Source organism: Coffea arabica, unplaced genomic scaffold, assembly GCF_036785885.1.
Source record: "Coffea arabica cultivar ET-39 unplaced genomic scaffold, Coffea Arabica ET-39 HiFi ptg000200l, whole genome shotgun sequence".
NCBI classification, from domain to species: domain Eukaryota; kingdom Viridiplantae; phylum Streptophyta; class Magnoliopsida; order Gentianales; family Rubiaceae; genus Coffea; species Coffea arabica.
In genome coordinates, this window is record NW_027266262.1 from 634,417 (window position 1) to 649,316 (window position 14,900).

General features: G+C 40.2%; 13 non-coding genes across 13 annotated transcripts; 12 read left to right on the forward strand and 1 right to left on the reverse strand.

Annotated features, from left to right (window-relative positions):
- Positions 1-319: 319 nt before the first annotated feature.
- Positions 320-438, forward strand: LOC140032910 (5S ribosomal RNA). Its single transcript, XR_011836800.1, has one exon. It is a non-coding gene; the product is annotated as a 5S ribosomal RNA (ribosomal RNA).
- Positions 439-1,563: 1,125 nt separating this feature from the next.
- Positions 1,564-1,682, forward strand: LOC140032921 (5S ribosomal RNA). The gene has a single exon (XR_011836811.1). It is a non-coding gene; the product is annotated as a 5S ribosomal RNA (ribosomal RNA).
- Positions 1,683-2,817: 1,135 nt separating this feature from the next.
- LOC140032932 (5S ribosomal RNA) lies at positions 2,818-2,936 on the forward strand. Its single transcript, XR_011836822.1, has one exon. It is a non-coding gene; the product is annotated as a 5S ribosomal RNA (ribosomal RNA).
- A 1,134-nt stretch (positions 2,937-4,070) lies between these two features.
- LOC140032943 (5S ribosomal RNA) lies at positions 4,071-4,189 on the forward strand. Its single transcript, XR_011836833.1, has one exon. It is a non-coding gene; the product is annotated as a 5S ribosomal RNA (ribosomal RNA).
- A 1,122-nt stretch (positions 4,190-5,311) lies between these two features.
- LOC140032954 (5S ribosomal RNA) lies at positions 5,312-5,430 on the forward strand. The gene has a single exon (XR_011836844.1). It is a non-coding gene; the product is annotated as a 5S ribosomal RNA (ribosomal RNA).
- Positions 5,431-6,553: 1,123 nt separating this feature from the next.
- LOC140032965 (5S ribosomal RNA) lies at positions 6,554-6,672 on the forward strand. The gene has a single exon (XR_011836855.1). It is a non-coding gene; the product is annotated as a 5S ribosomal RNA (ribosomal RNA).
- Positions 6,673-7,795: 1,123 nt separating this feature from the next.
- On the forward strand, positions 7,796-7,914 carry LOC140032976 (5S ribosomal RNA). The gene has a single exon (XR_011836866.1). It is a non-coding gene; the product is annotated as a 5S ribosomal RNA (ribosomal RNA).
- A 1,135-nt stretch (positions 7,915-9,049) lies between these two features.
- LOC140032987 (5S ribosomal RNA) lies at positions 9,050-9,168 on the forward strand. The gene has a single exon (XR_011836877.1). It is a non-coding gene; the product is annotated as a 5S ribosomal RNA (ribosomal RNA).
- A 1,135-nt stretch (positions 9,169-10,303) lies between these two features.
- LOC140032998 (5S ribosomal RNA) lies at positions 10,304-10,422 on the forward strand. The gene has a single exon (XR_011836888.1). It is a non-coding gene; the product is annotated as a 5S ribosomal RNA (ribosomal RNA).
- Positions 10,423-11,557: 1,135 nt separating this feature from the next.
- LOC140033010 (5S ribosomal RNA) lies at positions 11,558-11,676 on the forward strand. The gene has a single exon (XR_011836900.1). It is a non-coding gene; the product is annotated as a 5S ribosomal RNA (ribosomal RNA).
- A 1,135-nt stretch (positions 11,677-12,811) lies between these two features.
- On the forward strand, positions 12,812-12,930 carry LOC140033021 (5S ribosomal RNA). Its single transcript, XR_011836912.1, has one exon. It is a non-coding gene; the product is annotated as a 5S ribosomal RNA (ribosomal RNA).
- An 879-nt stretch (positions 12,931-13,809) lies between these two features.
- Positions 13,810-13,928, forward strand: LOC140033032 (5S ribosomal RNA). Its single transcript, XR_011836923.1, has one exon. It is a non-coding gene; the product is annotated as a 5S ribosomal RNA (ribosomal RNA).
- Positions 13,929-14,529: 601 nt separating this feature from the next.
- Positions 14,530-14,648, reverse strand: LOC140033043 (5S ribosomal RNA). The gene has a single exon (XR_011836934.1). It is a non-coding gene; the product is annotated as a 5S ribosomal RNA (ribosomal RNA).
- Between the last annotated feature and the right edge of the window lie 252 nt (positions 14,649-14,900).

Genomic DNA, 14,900 nt, shown 5'->3' on the forward strand with positions numbered 1-14,900 from the left:
CGGGTTGGCGGGTCGGGGTTCGGGTCAACAGATTTTCTGGCGGGTCTGTTGACCCGAACCCGACCCGCCAACCTGATTTGGACCCGAATTGCCACCCCTAACTGCAAGCGTGAAGGATTGATTTCATGATAATTTAGAGTTGCGGGATGAGGGAAAAAAACAGGGTGCAAATCAATAACAAAAAAAAATATAAAGTAAATAAATAAAAGGATAAGAGGAAAATGCTTGAATTGACGCTTAAAATGAATTTCGGTCTAGAAAAGCCACACTGCTTCGCAGGACGGGGTAGTTTAAAAGAATAAAGCGAAAGGAACATGGCGGGTGCGATCATACCAGCACTAATGCACCGGATCCCATCAGAACTCCGAAGTTAAGCGTGCTTGGGCGAGAGTAGTACTAGGATGGGTGACCCCCTGGGAAGTCCTCGTGTTGCACCCCTCTCTTTTTTGTTTCGAAATCCAAATTTCCTATTCGTTCTTTATCCTGTAGTAATTTAGCTCCGTCGGAACGATTGCTTAATATTTTGCTTCTTGTCGAAGCGTGAAGGAGGATCTGAAGGCGCGAGACAAATCAGGAACGGTACGGCTCGATCAAAGCCCGGATCGTCGCTCAAATTTGTCGGCGCAAATGTATCACCGCAACTAGGGGTGGCAATTTTCGACACGACCTGAAAACACGACACGAACCTAACACGAAATTAATGGGTTTGGGTTGAGGTTTCGGGAATTCGGGTCAGAATCGGGTTGGACCCGATGAACCCGAAAAGAAAACCGGTCGATTTCGGGTCAACCCGTGGTGACCTGATATGACCCGTTTACGAATTAAAAATAATTTAATAAACATAAAAATAATTTTATCTAACTAAACTAAGTTATTCTTTTTTTCAAAGGCATTAATTACTTAATCCTAAACGAATTTATTTAATTTGTGTGAAGTTGAAATTATTATACTTGGACAAATAATATATTATATTATTTTTCACTTTTGTATTGTTTTAATTTATTTTATATTTTGCTTGGGATAAAACACTTTTACGGTGTTTAATTTATTTTAGATTTGATTTGGAATCATTTATTTAAATTTTTATTACTTGATTATGTAATTAGTTTTGTGAGAAATTGATTTTATTAGAAATTACAGTGATAAATTAATAAATTAAAATTAAGTTTCGGGTCATTTCGGGTCGACCCGCCGCCCCGTAAACCTGAAATTTTCGGGTTCGGGTCAGCATACCTGACCCGTCACGGGTTGGCGGGTCGGGGTTCGGGTCAACAGATTTTCTGGCGGGTCTGTTGACCCGAACCCGACCCGCCAACCTGATTTGGACCCGAATTGCCACCCCTAACTGCAAGCGTGAAGGATTGATTTCATGATAATTTAGAGTTGCGGGATGAGGGAAAAAAACAGGGTGCAAATCAATAACAAAAAAAAATATAAAGTAAATAAATAAAAGGATAAGAGGAAAATGCTTGAATTGACGCTTAAAATGAATTTCGGTCTAGAAAAGCCACACTGCTTCGCAGGACGGGGTAGTTTAAAAGAATAAAGCGAAAGGAACATGGCGGGTGCGATCATACCAGCACTAATGCACCGGATCCCATCAGAACTCCGAAGTTAAGCGTGCTTGGGCGAGAGTAGTACTAGGATGGGTGACCCCCTGGGAAGTCCTCGTGTTGCACCCCTCTCTTTTTTGTTTCGAAATCCAAATTTCCTATTCGTTCTTTATCCTGTAGTAATTTAGCTCCGTCGGAACGATTGCTTAATATTTTGCTTCTTGTCGAAGCGTGAAGGAGGATCTGAAGGCGCGAGACAAATCAGGAACGGTACGGCTCGATCAAAGCCCGGATCGTCGCTCAAATTTGTCGGCGCAAATGTATCACCGCAACTAGGGGTGGCAATTTTCGACACGACCTGAAAACACGACACGAACCTAACACGAAATTAATGGGTTTGGGTTGAGGTTTCGGGAATTCGGGTCAGAATCGGGTTGGACCCGATGAACCCGAAAAGAAAACCGGTCGATTTCGGGTCAACCCGTGGTGACCTGATATGACCCGATATGACCCGTTTACGAATTAAAAATAATTTAATAAACATAAAAATAATTTTATCTAACTAAACTAAGTTATTCTTTTTTTCAAAGGCATTAATTACTTAATCCTAAACGAATTTATTTAATTTGTGTGAAGTTGAAATTATTATACTTGGACAAATAATATATTATATTATTTTTCACTTTTGTATTGTTTTAATTTATTTTATATTTTGCTTGGGATAAAACACTTTTACGGTGTTTAATTTATTTTAGATTTGATTTGGAATCATTTATTTAAATTTTTATTACTTGATTATGTAATTAGTTTTGTGAGAAATTGATTTTATTAGAAATTACAGTGATAAATTAATAAATTAAAATTAAGTTTCGGGTCATTTCGGGTCGACCCGCCGCCCCGTAAACCTGAAATTTTCGGGTTCGGGTCAGCATACCTGACCCGTCACGGGTTGGCGGGTCGGGGTTCGGGTCAACAGATTTTCTGGCGGGTCTGTTGACCCGAACCCGACCCGCCAACCTGATTTGGACCCGAATTGCCACCCCTAACTGCAAGCGTGAAGGATTGATTTCATGATAATTTAGAGTTGCGGGATGAGGGAAAAAAACAGGGTGCAAATCAATAACAAAAAAAAATATAAAGTAAATAAATAAAAGGATAAGAGGAAAATGCTTGAATTGACGCTTAAAATGAATTTCGGTCTAGAAAAGCCACACTGCTTCGCAGGACGGGGTAGTTTAAAAGAATAAAGCGAAAGGAACATGGCGGGTGCGATCATACCAGCACTAATGCACCGGATCCCATCAGAACTCCGAAGTTAAGCGTGCTTGGGCGAGAGTAGTACTAGGATGGGTGACCCCCTGGGAAGTCCTCGTGTTGCACCCCTCTCTTTTTTGTTTCGAAATCCAAATTTCCTATTCGTTCTTTATCCTGTAGTAATTTAGCTCCGTCGGAACGATTGCTTAATATTTTGCTTCTTGTCGAAGCGTGAAGGAGGATCTGAAGGCGCGAGACAAATCAGGAACGGTACGGCTCGATCAAAGCCCGGATCGTCGCTCAAATTTGTCGGCGCAAATGTATCACCGCAACTAGGGGTGGCAATTTTCGACACGACCTGAAAACACGACACGAACCTAACACGAAATTAATGGGTTTGGGTTGAGGTTTCGGGAATTCGGGTCAGAATCGGGTTGGACCCGATGAACCCGAAAAGAAAGCGGTCGATTTCGGGTCAACCCGTGGTGACCTGATATGACCCGATATGACCCGTTTACGAATTAAAAATAATTTAATAAACATAAAAATAATTTTATCTAACTAAACTAAGTTATTCTTTTTTTCAAAGGCATTAATTACTTAATCCTAAACGAATTTATTTAATTTGTGTGAAGTTGAAATTATTATACTTGGACAAATAATATATTATATTATTTTTCACTTTTGTATTGTTTTAATTTATTTTATATTTTGCTTGGGATAAAACACTTTTACGGTGTTTAATTTATTTTAGATTTGATTTGGAATCATTTATTTAAATTTTTATTACTTGATTATGTAATTAGTTTTGTGAGAAATTGATTTTATTAGAAATTACAGTGATAAATTAATAAATTAAAATTAAGTTTCGGGTCATTTCGGGTCGACCCGCCGCCCCGTAAACCTGAAATTTTCGGGTTCGGGTCAGCATACCTGACCCGTCACGGGTTGGCGGGTCGGGGTTCGGGTCAACAGATTTTCTGGCGGGTCTGTTGACCCGAACCCGACCCGCCAACCTGATTTGGACCCGAATTGCCACCCCTAACTGCAAGCGTGAAGGATTGATTTCATGATAATTTAGAGTTGCGGGATGAGGGAAAAAAACAGGGTGCAAATCAATAACAAAAAAAAATATAAAGTAAATAAATAAAAGGATAAGAGGAAAATGCTTGAATTGACGCTTAAAATGAATTTCGGTCTAGAAAAGCCACACTGCTTCGCAGGACGGGGTAGTTTAAAAGAATAAAGCGAAAGGAACATGGCGGGTGCGATCATACCAGCACTAATGCACCGGATCCCATCAGAACTCCGAAGTTAAGCGTGCTTGGGCGAGAGTAGTACTAGGATGGGTGACCCCCTGGGAAGTCCTCGTGTTGCACCCCTCTCTTTTTTGTTTCGAAATCCAAATTTCCTATTCGTTCTTTATCCTGTAGTAATTTAGCTCCGTCGGAACGATTGCTTAATATTTTGCTTCTTGTCGAAGCGTGAAGGAGGATCTGAAGGCGCGAGACAAATCAGGAACGGTACGGCTCGATCAAAGCCCGGATCGTCGCTCAAATTTGTCGGCGCAAATGTATCACCGCAACTAGGGGTGGCAATTTTCGACACGACACGAACCTAACACGAAATTAATGGGTTTGGGTTGAGGTTTCGGGAATTCGGGTCAGAATCGGGTTGGACCCGATGAACCCGAAAAGAAAACCGGTCGATTTCGGGTCAACCCGTGGTGACCTGATATGACCCGATATGACCCGTTTACGAATTAAAAATAATTTAATAAACATAAAAATAATTTTATCTAACTAAACTAAGTTATTCTTTTTTTCAAAGGCATTAATTACTTAATCCTAAACGAATTTATTTAATTTGTGTGAAGTTGAAATTATTATACTTGGACAAATAATATATTATATTATTTTTCACTTTTGTATTGTTTTAATTTATTTTATATTTTGCTTGGGATAAAACACTTTTACGGTGTTTAATTTATTTTAGATTTGATTTGGAATCATTTATTTAAATTTTTATTACTTGATTATGTAATTAGTTTTGTGAGAAATTGATTTTATTAGAAATTACAGTGATAAATTAATAAATTAAAATTAAGTTTCGGGTCATTTCGGGTCGACCCGCCGCCCCGTAAACCTGAAATTTTCGGGTTCGGGTCAGCATACCTGACCCGTCACGGGTTGGCGGGTCGGGGTTCGGGTCAACAGATTTTCTGGCGGGTCTGTTGACCCGAACCCGACCCGCCAACCTGATTTGGACCCGAATTGCCACCCCTAACTGCAAGCGTGAAGGATTGATTTCATGATAATTTAGAGTTGCGGGATGAGGGAAAAAAACAGGGTGCAAATCAATAACAAAAAAAAATATAAAGTAAATAAATAAAAGGATAAGAGGAAAATGCTTGAATTGACGCTTAAAATGAATTTCGGTCTAGAAAAGCCACACTGCTTCGCAGGACGGGGTAGTTTAAAAGAATAAAGCGAAAGGAACATGGCGGGTGCGATCATACCAGCACTAATGCACCGGATCCCATCAGAACTCCGAAGTTAAGCGTGCTTGGGCGAGAGTAGTACTAGGATGGGTGACCCCCTGGGAAGTCCTCGTGTTGCACCCCTCTCTTTTTTGTTTCGAAATCCAAATTTCCTATTCGTTCTTTATCCTGTAGTAATTTAGCTCCGTCGGAACGATTGCTTAATATTTTGCTTCTTGTCGAAGCGTGAAGGAGGATCTGAAGGCGCGAGACAAATCAGGAACGGTACGGCTCGATCAAAGCCCGGATCGTCGCTCAAATTTGTCGGCGCAAATGTATCACCGCAACTAGGGGTGGCAATTTTCGACACGACCTGAAAACACGACACGAACCTAACACGAAATTAATGGGTTTGGGTTGAGGTTTCGGGAATTCGGGTCAGAATCGGGTTGGACCCGATGAACCCGAAAAGAAAACCGGTCGATTTCGGGTCAACCCGTGGTGACCTGATATGACCCGTTTACGAATTAAAAATAATTTAATAAACATAAAAATAATTTTATCTAACTAAACTAAGTTATTCTTTTTTTCAAAGGCATTAATTACTTAATCCTAAACGAATTTATTTAATTTGTGTGAAGTTGAAATTATTATACTTGGACAAATAATATATTATATTATTTTTCACTTTTGTATTGTTTTAATTTATTTTATATTTTGCTTGGGATAAAACACTTTTACGGTGTTTAATTTTTTAGATTTGATTTGGAATCATTTATTTAAATTTTTATTACTTGATTATGTAATTAGTTTTGTGAGAAATTGATTTTATTAGAAATTACAGTGATAAATTAATAAATTAAAATTAAGTTTCGGGTCATTTCGGGTCGACCCGCCGCCCCGTAAACCTGAAATTTTCGGGTTCGGGTCAGCATACCTGACCCGTCACGGGTTGGCGGGTCGGGGTTCGGGTCAACAGATTTTCTGGCGGGTCTGTTGACCCGAACCCGACCCGCCAACCTGATTTGGACCCGAATTGCCACCCCTAACTGCAAGCGTGAAGGATTGATTTCATGATAATTTAGAGTTGCGGGATGAGGGAAAAAAACAGGGTGCAAATCAATAACAAAAAAAAATATAAAGTAAATAAATAAAAGGATAAGAGGAAAATGCTTGAATTGACGCTTAAAATGAATTTCGGTCTAGAAAAGCCACACTGCTTCGCAGGACGGGGTAGTTTAAAAGAATAAAGCGAAAGGAACATGGCGGGTGCGATCATACCAGCACTAATGCACCGGATCCCATCAGAACTCCGAAGTTAAGCGTGCTTGGGCGAGAGTAGTACTAGGATGGGTGACCCCCTGGGAAGTCCTCGTGTTGCACCCCTCTCTTTTTTGTTTCGAAATCCAAATTTCCTATTCGTTCTTTATCCTGTAGTAATTTAGCTCCGTCGGAACGATTGCTTAATATTTTGCTTCTTGTCGAAGCGTGAAGGAGGATCTGAAGGCGCGAGACAAATCAGGAACGGTACGGCTCGATCAAAGCCCGGATCGTCGCTCAAATTTGCCGGCGCAAATGTATCACCGCAACTAGGGGTGGCAATTTTCGACACGACCTGAAAACACGACACGAACCTAACACGAAATTAATGGGTTTGGGTTGAGGTTTCGGGAATTCGGGTCAGAATCGGGTTGGACCCGATGAACCCGAAAAGAAAACCGGTCGATTTCGGGTCAACCCGTGGTGACCTGATATGACCCGTTTACGAATTAAAAATAATTTAATAAACATAAAAATAATTTTATCTAACTAAACTAAGTTATTCTTTTTTTCAAAGGCATTAATTACTTAATCCTAAACGAATTTATTTAATTTGTGTGAAGTTGAAATTATTATACTTGGACAAATAATATATTATATTATTTTTCACTTTTGTATTGTTTTAATTTATTTTATATTTTGCTTGGGATAAAACACTTTTACGGTGTTTAATTTTTTAGATTTGATTTGGAATCATTTATTTAAATTTTTATTACTTGATTATGTAATTAGTTTTGTGAGAAATTGATTTTATTAGAAATTACAGTGATAAATTAATAAATTAAAATTAAGTTTCGGGTCATTTCGGGTCGACCCGCCGCCCCGTAAACCTGAAATTTTCGGGTTCGGGTCAGCATACCTGACCCGTCACGGGTTGGCGGGTCGGGGTTCGGGTCAACAGATTTTCTGGCGGGTCTGTTGACCCGAACCCGACCCGCCAACCTGATTTGGACCCGAATTGCCACCCCTAACTGCAAGCGTGAAGGATTGATTTCATGATAATTTAGAGTTGCGGGATGAGGGAAAAAAACAGGGTGCAAATCAATAACAAAAAAAAATATAAAGTAAATAAATAAAAGGATAAGAGGAAAATGCTTGAATTGACGCTTAAAATGAATTTCGGTCTAGAAAAGCCACACTGCTTCGCAGGACGGGGTAGTTTAAAAGAATAAAGCGAAAGGAACATGGCGGGTGCGATCATACCAGCACTAATGCACCGGATCCCATCAGAACTCCGAAGTTAAGCGTGCTTGGGCGAGAGTAGTACTAGGATGGGTGACCCCCTGGGAAGTCCTCGTGTTGCACCCCTCTCTTTTTTGTTTCGAAATCCAAATTTCCTATTCGTTCTTTATCCTGTAGTAATTTAGCTCCGTCGGAACGATTGCTTAATATTTTGCTTCTTGTCGAAGCGTGAAGGAGGATCTGAAGGCGCGAGACAAATCAGGAACGGTACGGCTCGATCAAAGCCCGGATCGTCGCTCAAATTTGTCGGCGCAAATGTATCACCGCAACTAGGGGTGGCAATTTTCGACACGACCTGAAAACACGACACGAACCTAACACGAAATTAATGGGTTTGGGTTGAGGTTTCGGGAATTCGGGTCAGAATCGGGTTGGACCCGATGAACCCGAAAAGAAAACCGGTCGATTTCGGGTCAACCCGTGGTGACCTGATATGACCCGATATGACCCGTTTACGAATTAAAAATAATTTAATAAACATAAAAATAATTTTATCTAACTAAACTAAGTTATTCTTTTTTTCAAAGGCATTAATTACTTAATCCTAAACGAATTTATTTAATTTGTGTGAAGTTGAAATTATTATACTTGGACAAATAATATATTATATTATTTTTCACTTTTGTATTGTTTTAATTTATTTTATATTTTGCTTGGGATAAAACACTTTTACGGTGTTTAATTTATTTTAGATTTGATTTGGAATCATTTATTTAAATTTTTATTACTTGATTATGTAATTAGTTTTGTGAGAAATTGATTTTATTAGAAATTACAGTGATAAATTAATAAATTAAAATTAAGTTTCGGGTCATTTCTGGTCGACCCGCCGCCCCGTAAACCTGAAATTTTCGGGTTCGGGTCAGCATACCTGACCCGTCACGGGTTGGCGGGTCGGGGTTCGGGTCAACAGATTTTCTGGCGGGTCTGTTGACCCGAACCCGACCCGCCAACCTGATTTGGACCCGAATTGCCACCCCTAACTGCAAGCGTGAAGGATTGATTTCATGATAATTTAGAGTTGCGGGATGAGGGAAAAAAACAGGGTGCAAATCAATAACAAAAAAATATATAAAGTAAATAAATAAAAGGATAAGAGGAAAATGCTTGAATTGACGCTTAAAATGAATTTCGGTCTAGAAAAGCCACACTGCTTCGCAGGACGGGGTAGTTTAAAAGAATAAAGCGAAAGGAACATGGCGGGTGCGATCATACCAGCACTAATGCACCGGATCCCATCAGAACTCCGAAGTTAAGCGTGCTTGGGCGAGAGTAGTACTAGGATGGGTGACCCCCTGGGAAGTCCTCGTGTTGCACCCCTCTCTTTTTTGTTTCGAAATCCAAATTTCCTATTCGTTCTTTATCCTGTAGTAATTTAGCTCCGTCGGAACGATTGCTTAATATTTTGCTTCTTGTCGAAGCGTGAAGGAGGATCTGAAGGCACGAGACAAATCAGGAACGGTACGGCTCGATCAAAGCCCGGATCGTCGCTCAAATTTGTCGGCGCAAATGTATCACCGCAACTAGGGGTGGCAATTTTCGACACGACCTGAAAACACGACACGAACCTAACACGAAATTAATGGGTTTGGGTTGAGGTTTCGGGAATTCGGGTCAGAATCGGGTTGGACCCGATGAACCCGAAAAGAAAACCGGTCGATTTCGGGTCAACCCGTGGTGACCTGATATGACCCGATATGACCCGTTTACGAATTAAAAATAATTTAATAAACATAAAAATAATTTTATCTAACTAAACTAAGTTATTCTTTTTTTCAAAGGCATTAATTACTTAATCCTAAACGAATTTATTTAATTTGTGTGAAGTTGAAATTATTATACTTGGACAAATAATATATTATATTATTTTTCACTTTTGTATTGTTTTAATTTATTTTATATTTTGCTTGGGATAAAACACTTTTACGGTGTTTAATTTATTTTAGATTTGATTTGGAATCATTTATTTAAATTTTTATTACTTGATTATGTAATTAGTTTTGTGAGAAATTGATTTTATTAGAAATTACAGTGATAAATTAATAAATTAAAATTAAGTTTCGGGTCATTTCGGATCGACCCGCCGCCCCGTAAACCTGAAATTTTCGGGTTCGGGTCAGCATACCTGACCCGTCACGGGTTGGCGGGTCGGGGTTCGGGTCAACAGATTTTCTGGCGGGTCTGTTGACCCGAACCCGACCCGCCAACCTGATTTGGACCCGAATTGCCACCCCTAACTGCAAGCGTGAAGGATTGATTTCATGATAATTTAGAGTTGCGGGATGAGGGAAAAAAACAGGGTGCAAATCAATAACAAAAAAATATATAAAGTAAATAAATAAAAGGATAAGAGGAAAATGCTTGAATTGACGCTTAAAATGAATTTCGGTCTAGAAAAGCCACACTGCTTCGCAGGACGGGGTAGTTTAAAAGAATAAAGCGAAAGGAACATGGCGGGTGCGATCATACCAGCACTAATGCACCGGATCCCATCAGAACTCCGAAGTTAAGCGTGCTTGGGCGAGAGTAGTACTAGGATGGGTGACCCCCTGGGAAGTCCTCGTGTTGCACCCCTCTCTTTTTTGTTTCGAAATCCAAATTTCCTATTCGTTCTTTATCCTGTAGTAATTTAGCTCCGTCGGAACGATTGCTTAATATTTTGCTTCTTGTCGAAGCGTGAAGGAGGATCTGAAGGCGCGAGACAAATCAGGAACGGTACGGCTCGATCAAAGCCCGGATCGTCGCTCAAATTTGTCGGCGCAAATGTATCACCGCAACTAGGGGTGGCAATTTTCGACACGACCTGAAAACACGACACGAACCTAACACGAAATTAATGGGTTTGGGTTGAGGTTTCGGGAATTCGGGTCAGAATCGGGTTGGACCCGATGAACCCGAAAAGAAAACCGGTCGATTTCGGGTCAACCCGTGGTGACCTGATATGACCCGATATGACCCGTTTACGAATTAAAAATAATTTAATAAACATAAAAATAATTTTATCTAACTAAACTAAGTTATTCTTTTTTTCAAAGGCATTAATTACTTAATCCTAAACGAATTTATTTAATTTGTGTGAAGTTGAAATTATTATACTTGGACAAATAATATATTATATTATTTTTCACTTTTGTATTGTTTTAATTTATTTTATATTTTGCTTGGGATAAAACACTTTTACGGTGTTTAATTTATTTTAGATTTGATTTGGAATCATTTATTTAAATTTTTATTACTTGATTATGTAATTAGTTTTGTGAGAAATTGATTTTATTAGAAATTACAGTGATAAATTAATAAATTAAAATTAAGTTTCGGGTCATTTCTGGTCGACCCGCCGCCCCGTAAACCTGAAATTTTCGGGTTCGGGTCAGCATACCTGACCCGTCACGGGTTGGCGGGTCGGGGTTCGGGTCAACAGATTTTCTGGCGGGTCTGTTGACCCGAACCCGACCCGCCAACCTGATTTGGACCCGAATTGCCACCCCTAACTGCAAGCGTGAAGGATTGATTTCATGATAATTTAGAGTTGCGGGATGAGGGAAAAAAACAGGGTGCAAATCAATAACAAAAAAATATATAAAGTAAATAAATAAAAGGATAAGAGGAAAATGCTTGAATTGACGCTTAAAATGAATTTCGGTCTAGAAAAGCCACACTGCTTCGCAGGACGGGGTAGTTTAAAAGAATAAAGCGAAAGGAACATGGCGGGTGCGATCATACCAGCACTAATGCACCGGATCCCATCAGAACTCCGAAGTTAAGCGTGCTTGGGCGAGAGTAGTACTAGGATGGGTGACCCCCTGGGAAGTCCTCGTGTTGCACCCCTCTCTTTTTTGTTTCGAAATCCAAATTTCCTATTCGTTCTTTATCCTGTAGTAATTTAGCTCCGTCGGAACGATTGCTTAATATTTTGCTTCTTGTCGAAGCGTGAAGGAGGATCTGAAGGCACGAGACAAATCAGGAACGGTACGGCTCGATCAAAGCCCGGATCGTCGCTCAAATTTGTCGGCGCAAATGTATCACCGCAACTAGGGGTGGCAATTTTCGACACGACCTGAAAACACGACACGAACCTAACACGAAATTAATGGGTTTGGGTTGAGGTTTCGGGAATTCGGGTCAGAATCGGGTTGGACCCGATGAACCCGAAAAGAAAACCGGTCGATTTCGGGTCAACCCGTGGTGACCTGATATGACCCGATATGACCCGTTTACGAATTAAAAATAATTTAATAAACATAAAAATAATTTTATCTAACTAAACTAAGTTATTCTTTTTTTCAAAGGCATTAATTACTTAATCCTAAACGAATTTATTTAATTTGTGTGAAGTTGAAATTATTATACTTGGACAAATAATATATTATATTATTTTTCACTTTTGTATTGTTTTAATTTATTTTATATTTTGCTTGGGATAAAACACTTTTACGGTGTTTAATTTATTTTAGATTTGATTTGGAATCATTTATTTAAATTTTTATTACTTGATTATGTAATTAGTTTTGTGAGAAATTGATTTTATTAGAAATTACAGTGATAAATTAATAAATTAAAATTAAGTTTCGGGTCATTTCGGATCGACCCGCCGCCCCGTAAACCTGAAATTTTCGGGTTCGGGTCAGCATACCTGACCCGTCACGGGTTGGCGGGTCGGGGTTCGGGTCAACAGATTTTCTGGCGGGTCTGTTGACCCGAACCCGACCCGCCAACCTGATTTGGACCCGAATTGCCACCCCTAACTGCAAGCGTGAAGGATTGATTTCATGATAATTTAGAGTTGCGGGATGAGGGAAAAAAACAGGGTGCAAATCAATAACAAAAAAATATATAAAGTAAATAAATAAAAGGATAAGAGGAAAATGCTTGAATTGACGCTTAAAATGAATTTCGGTCTAGAAAAGCCACACTGCTTCGCAGGACGGGGTAGTTTAAAAGAATAAAGCGAAAGGAACATGGCGGGTGCGATCATACCAGCACTAATGCACCGGATCCCATCAGAACTCCGAAGTTAAGCGTGCTTGGGCGAGAGTAGTACTAGGATGGGTGACCCCCTGGGAAGTCCTCGTGTTGCACCCCTCTCTTTTTTGTTTCGAAATCCAAATTTCCTATTCGTTCTTTATCCTGTAGTAATTTAGCTCCGTCGGAACGATTGCTTAATATTTTGCTTCTTGTCGAAGCGTGAAGGAGGATCTGAAGGCGCGAGACAAATCAGGAACGGTACGGCTCGATCAAAGCCCGGATCGTCGCTCAAATTTGTCGGCGCAAATGTATCACCGCAACTAGGGGTGGCAATTTTCGACACGACCTGAAAACACGACACGAACCTAACACGAAATTAATGGGTTTGGGTTGAGGTTTCGGGAATTCGGGTCAGAATCGGGTTGGACCCGATGAACCCGAAATTTGCTTGGGATAAAACACTTTTACGGTGTTTAATTTATTTTAGATTTGATTTGGAATCATTTATTTAAATTTTTATTACTTGATTATGTAATTAGTTTTGTGAGAAATTGATTTTATTAGAAATTACAGTGATAAATTAATAAATTAAAATTAAGTTTCGGGTCATTTCGGGTCGACCCGCCGCCCCGTAAACCTGAAATTTTCGGGTTCGGGTCAGCATACCTGACCCGTCACGGGTTGGCGGGTCGGGGTTCGGGTCAACAGATTTTCTGGCGGGTCTGTTGACCCGAACCCGACCCGCCAACCTGATTTGGACCCGAATTGCCACCCCTAACTGCAAGCGTGAAGGATTGATTTCATGATAATTTAGAGTTGCGGGATGAGGGAAAAAAACAGGGTGCAAATCAATAACAAAAAAAAATATAAAGTAAATAAATAAAAGGATAAGAGGAAAATGCTTGAATTGACGCTTAAAATGAATTTCGGTCTAGAAAAGCCACACTGCTTCGCAGGACGGGGTAGTTTAAAAGAATAAAGCGAAAGGAACATGGCGGGTGCGATCATACCAGCACTAATGCACCGGATCCCATCAGAACTCCGAAGTTAAGCGTGCTTGGGCGAGAGTAGTACTAGGATGGGTGACCCCCTGGGAAGTCCTCGTGTTGCACCCCTCTCTTTTTTGTTTCGAAATCCAAATTTCCTATTCGTTCTTTATCCTGTAGTAATTTAGCTCCGTCGGAACGATTGCTTAATATTTTGCTTCTTGTCGAAGCGTGAAGGAGGATCTGAAGGCGCGAGACAAATCAGGAACGGTACGGCTCGATCAAAGCCCGGATCGTCGCTCAAATTTGTCGGCGCAAATGTATCACCGCAACTAGGGGTGGCAATTTTCGACACGACACGAACCTAACACGAAATTAATGGGTTTGGGTTGAGGTTTCGGGAATTCGGGTCAGAATCGGGTTGGACCCGATGAACCCGAAAAGAAAACCGATCGATTTCGGGTCAACCCGTGGTGACCTGATATGACCCGATATGACCCGTTTACGAATTAAAAATAATTTAATAAACATAAAAATAATTTTATCTAACTAAACTAAGTTATTCATCCGGGCTTTGATCGAGCCGTACCGTTCCTGATTTGTCTCGCGCCTTCAGATCCTCCTTCACGCTTCGACAAGAAGCAAAATATTAAGCAATCGTTCCGACGGAGCTAAATTACTACAGGATAAAGAACGAATAGGAAATTTGGATTTCGAAACAAAAAAGAGAGGGGTGCAACACGAGGACTTCCCAGGGGGTCACCCATCCTAGTACTACTCTCGCCCAAGCACGCTTAACTTCGGAGTTCTGATGGGATCCGGTGCATTAGTGCTGGTATGATCGCACCCGCCATGTTCCTTTCGCTTTATTCTTTTAAACTACCCCGTCCTGCGAAGCAGTGTGGCTTTTCTAGACCGAAATTCATTTTAAGCGTCAATTCAAGCATTTTCCTCTTATCCTTTTATTTATTTACTTTATATTTTTTTTTGTTATTGATTTGCACCCTGTTTTTTTCCCTCATCCCGCAACTCTAAATTATCATGAAATCAATCCTTCACGCTTGCAGTTAGGGGTGGCAATTCGGGTCCAAATCAGGTTGG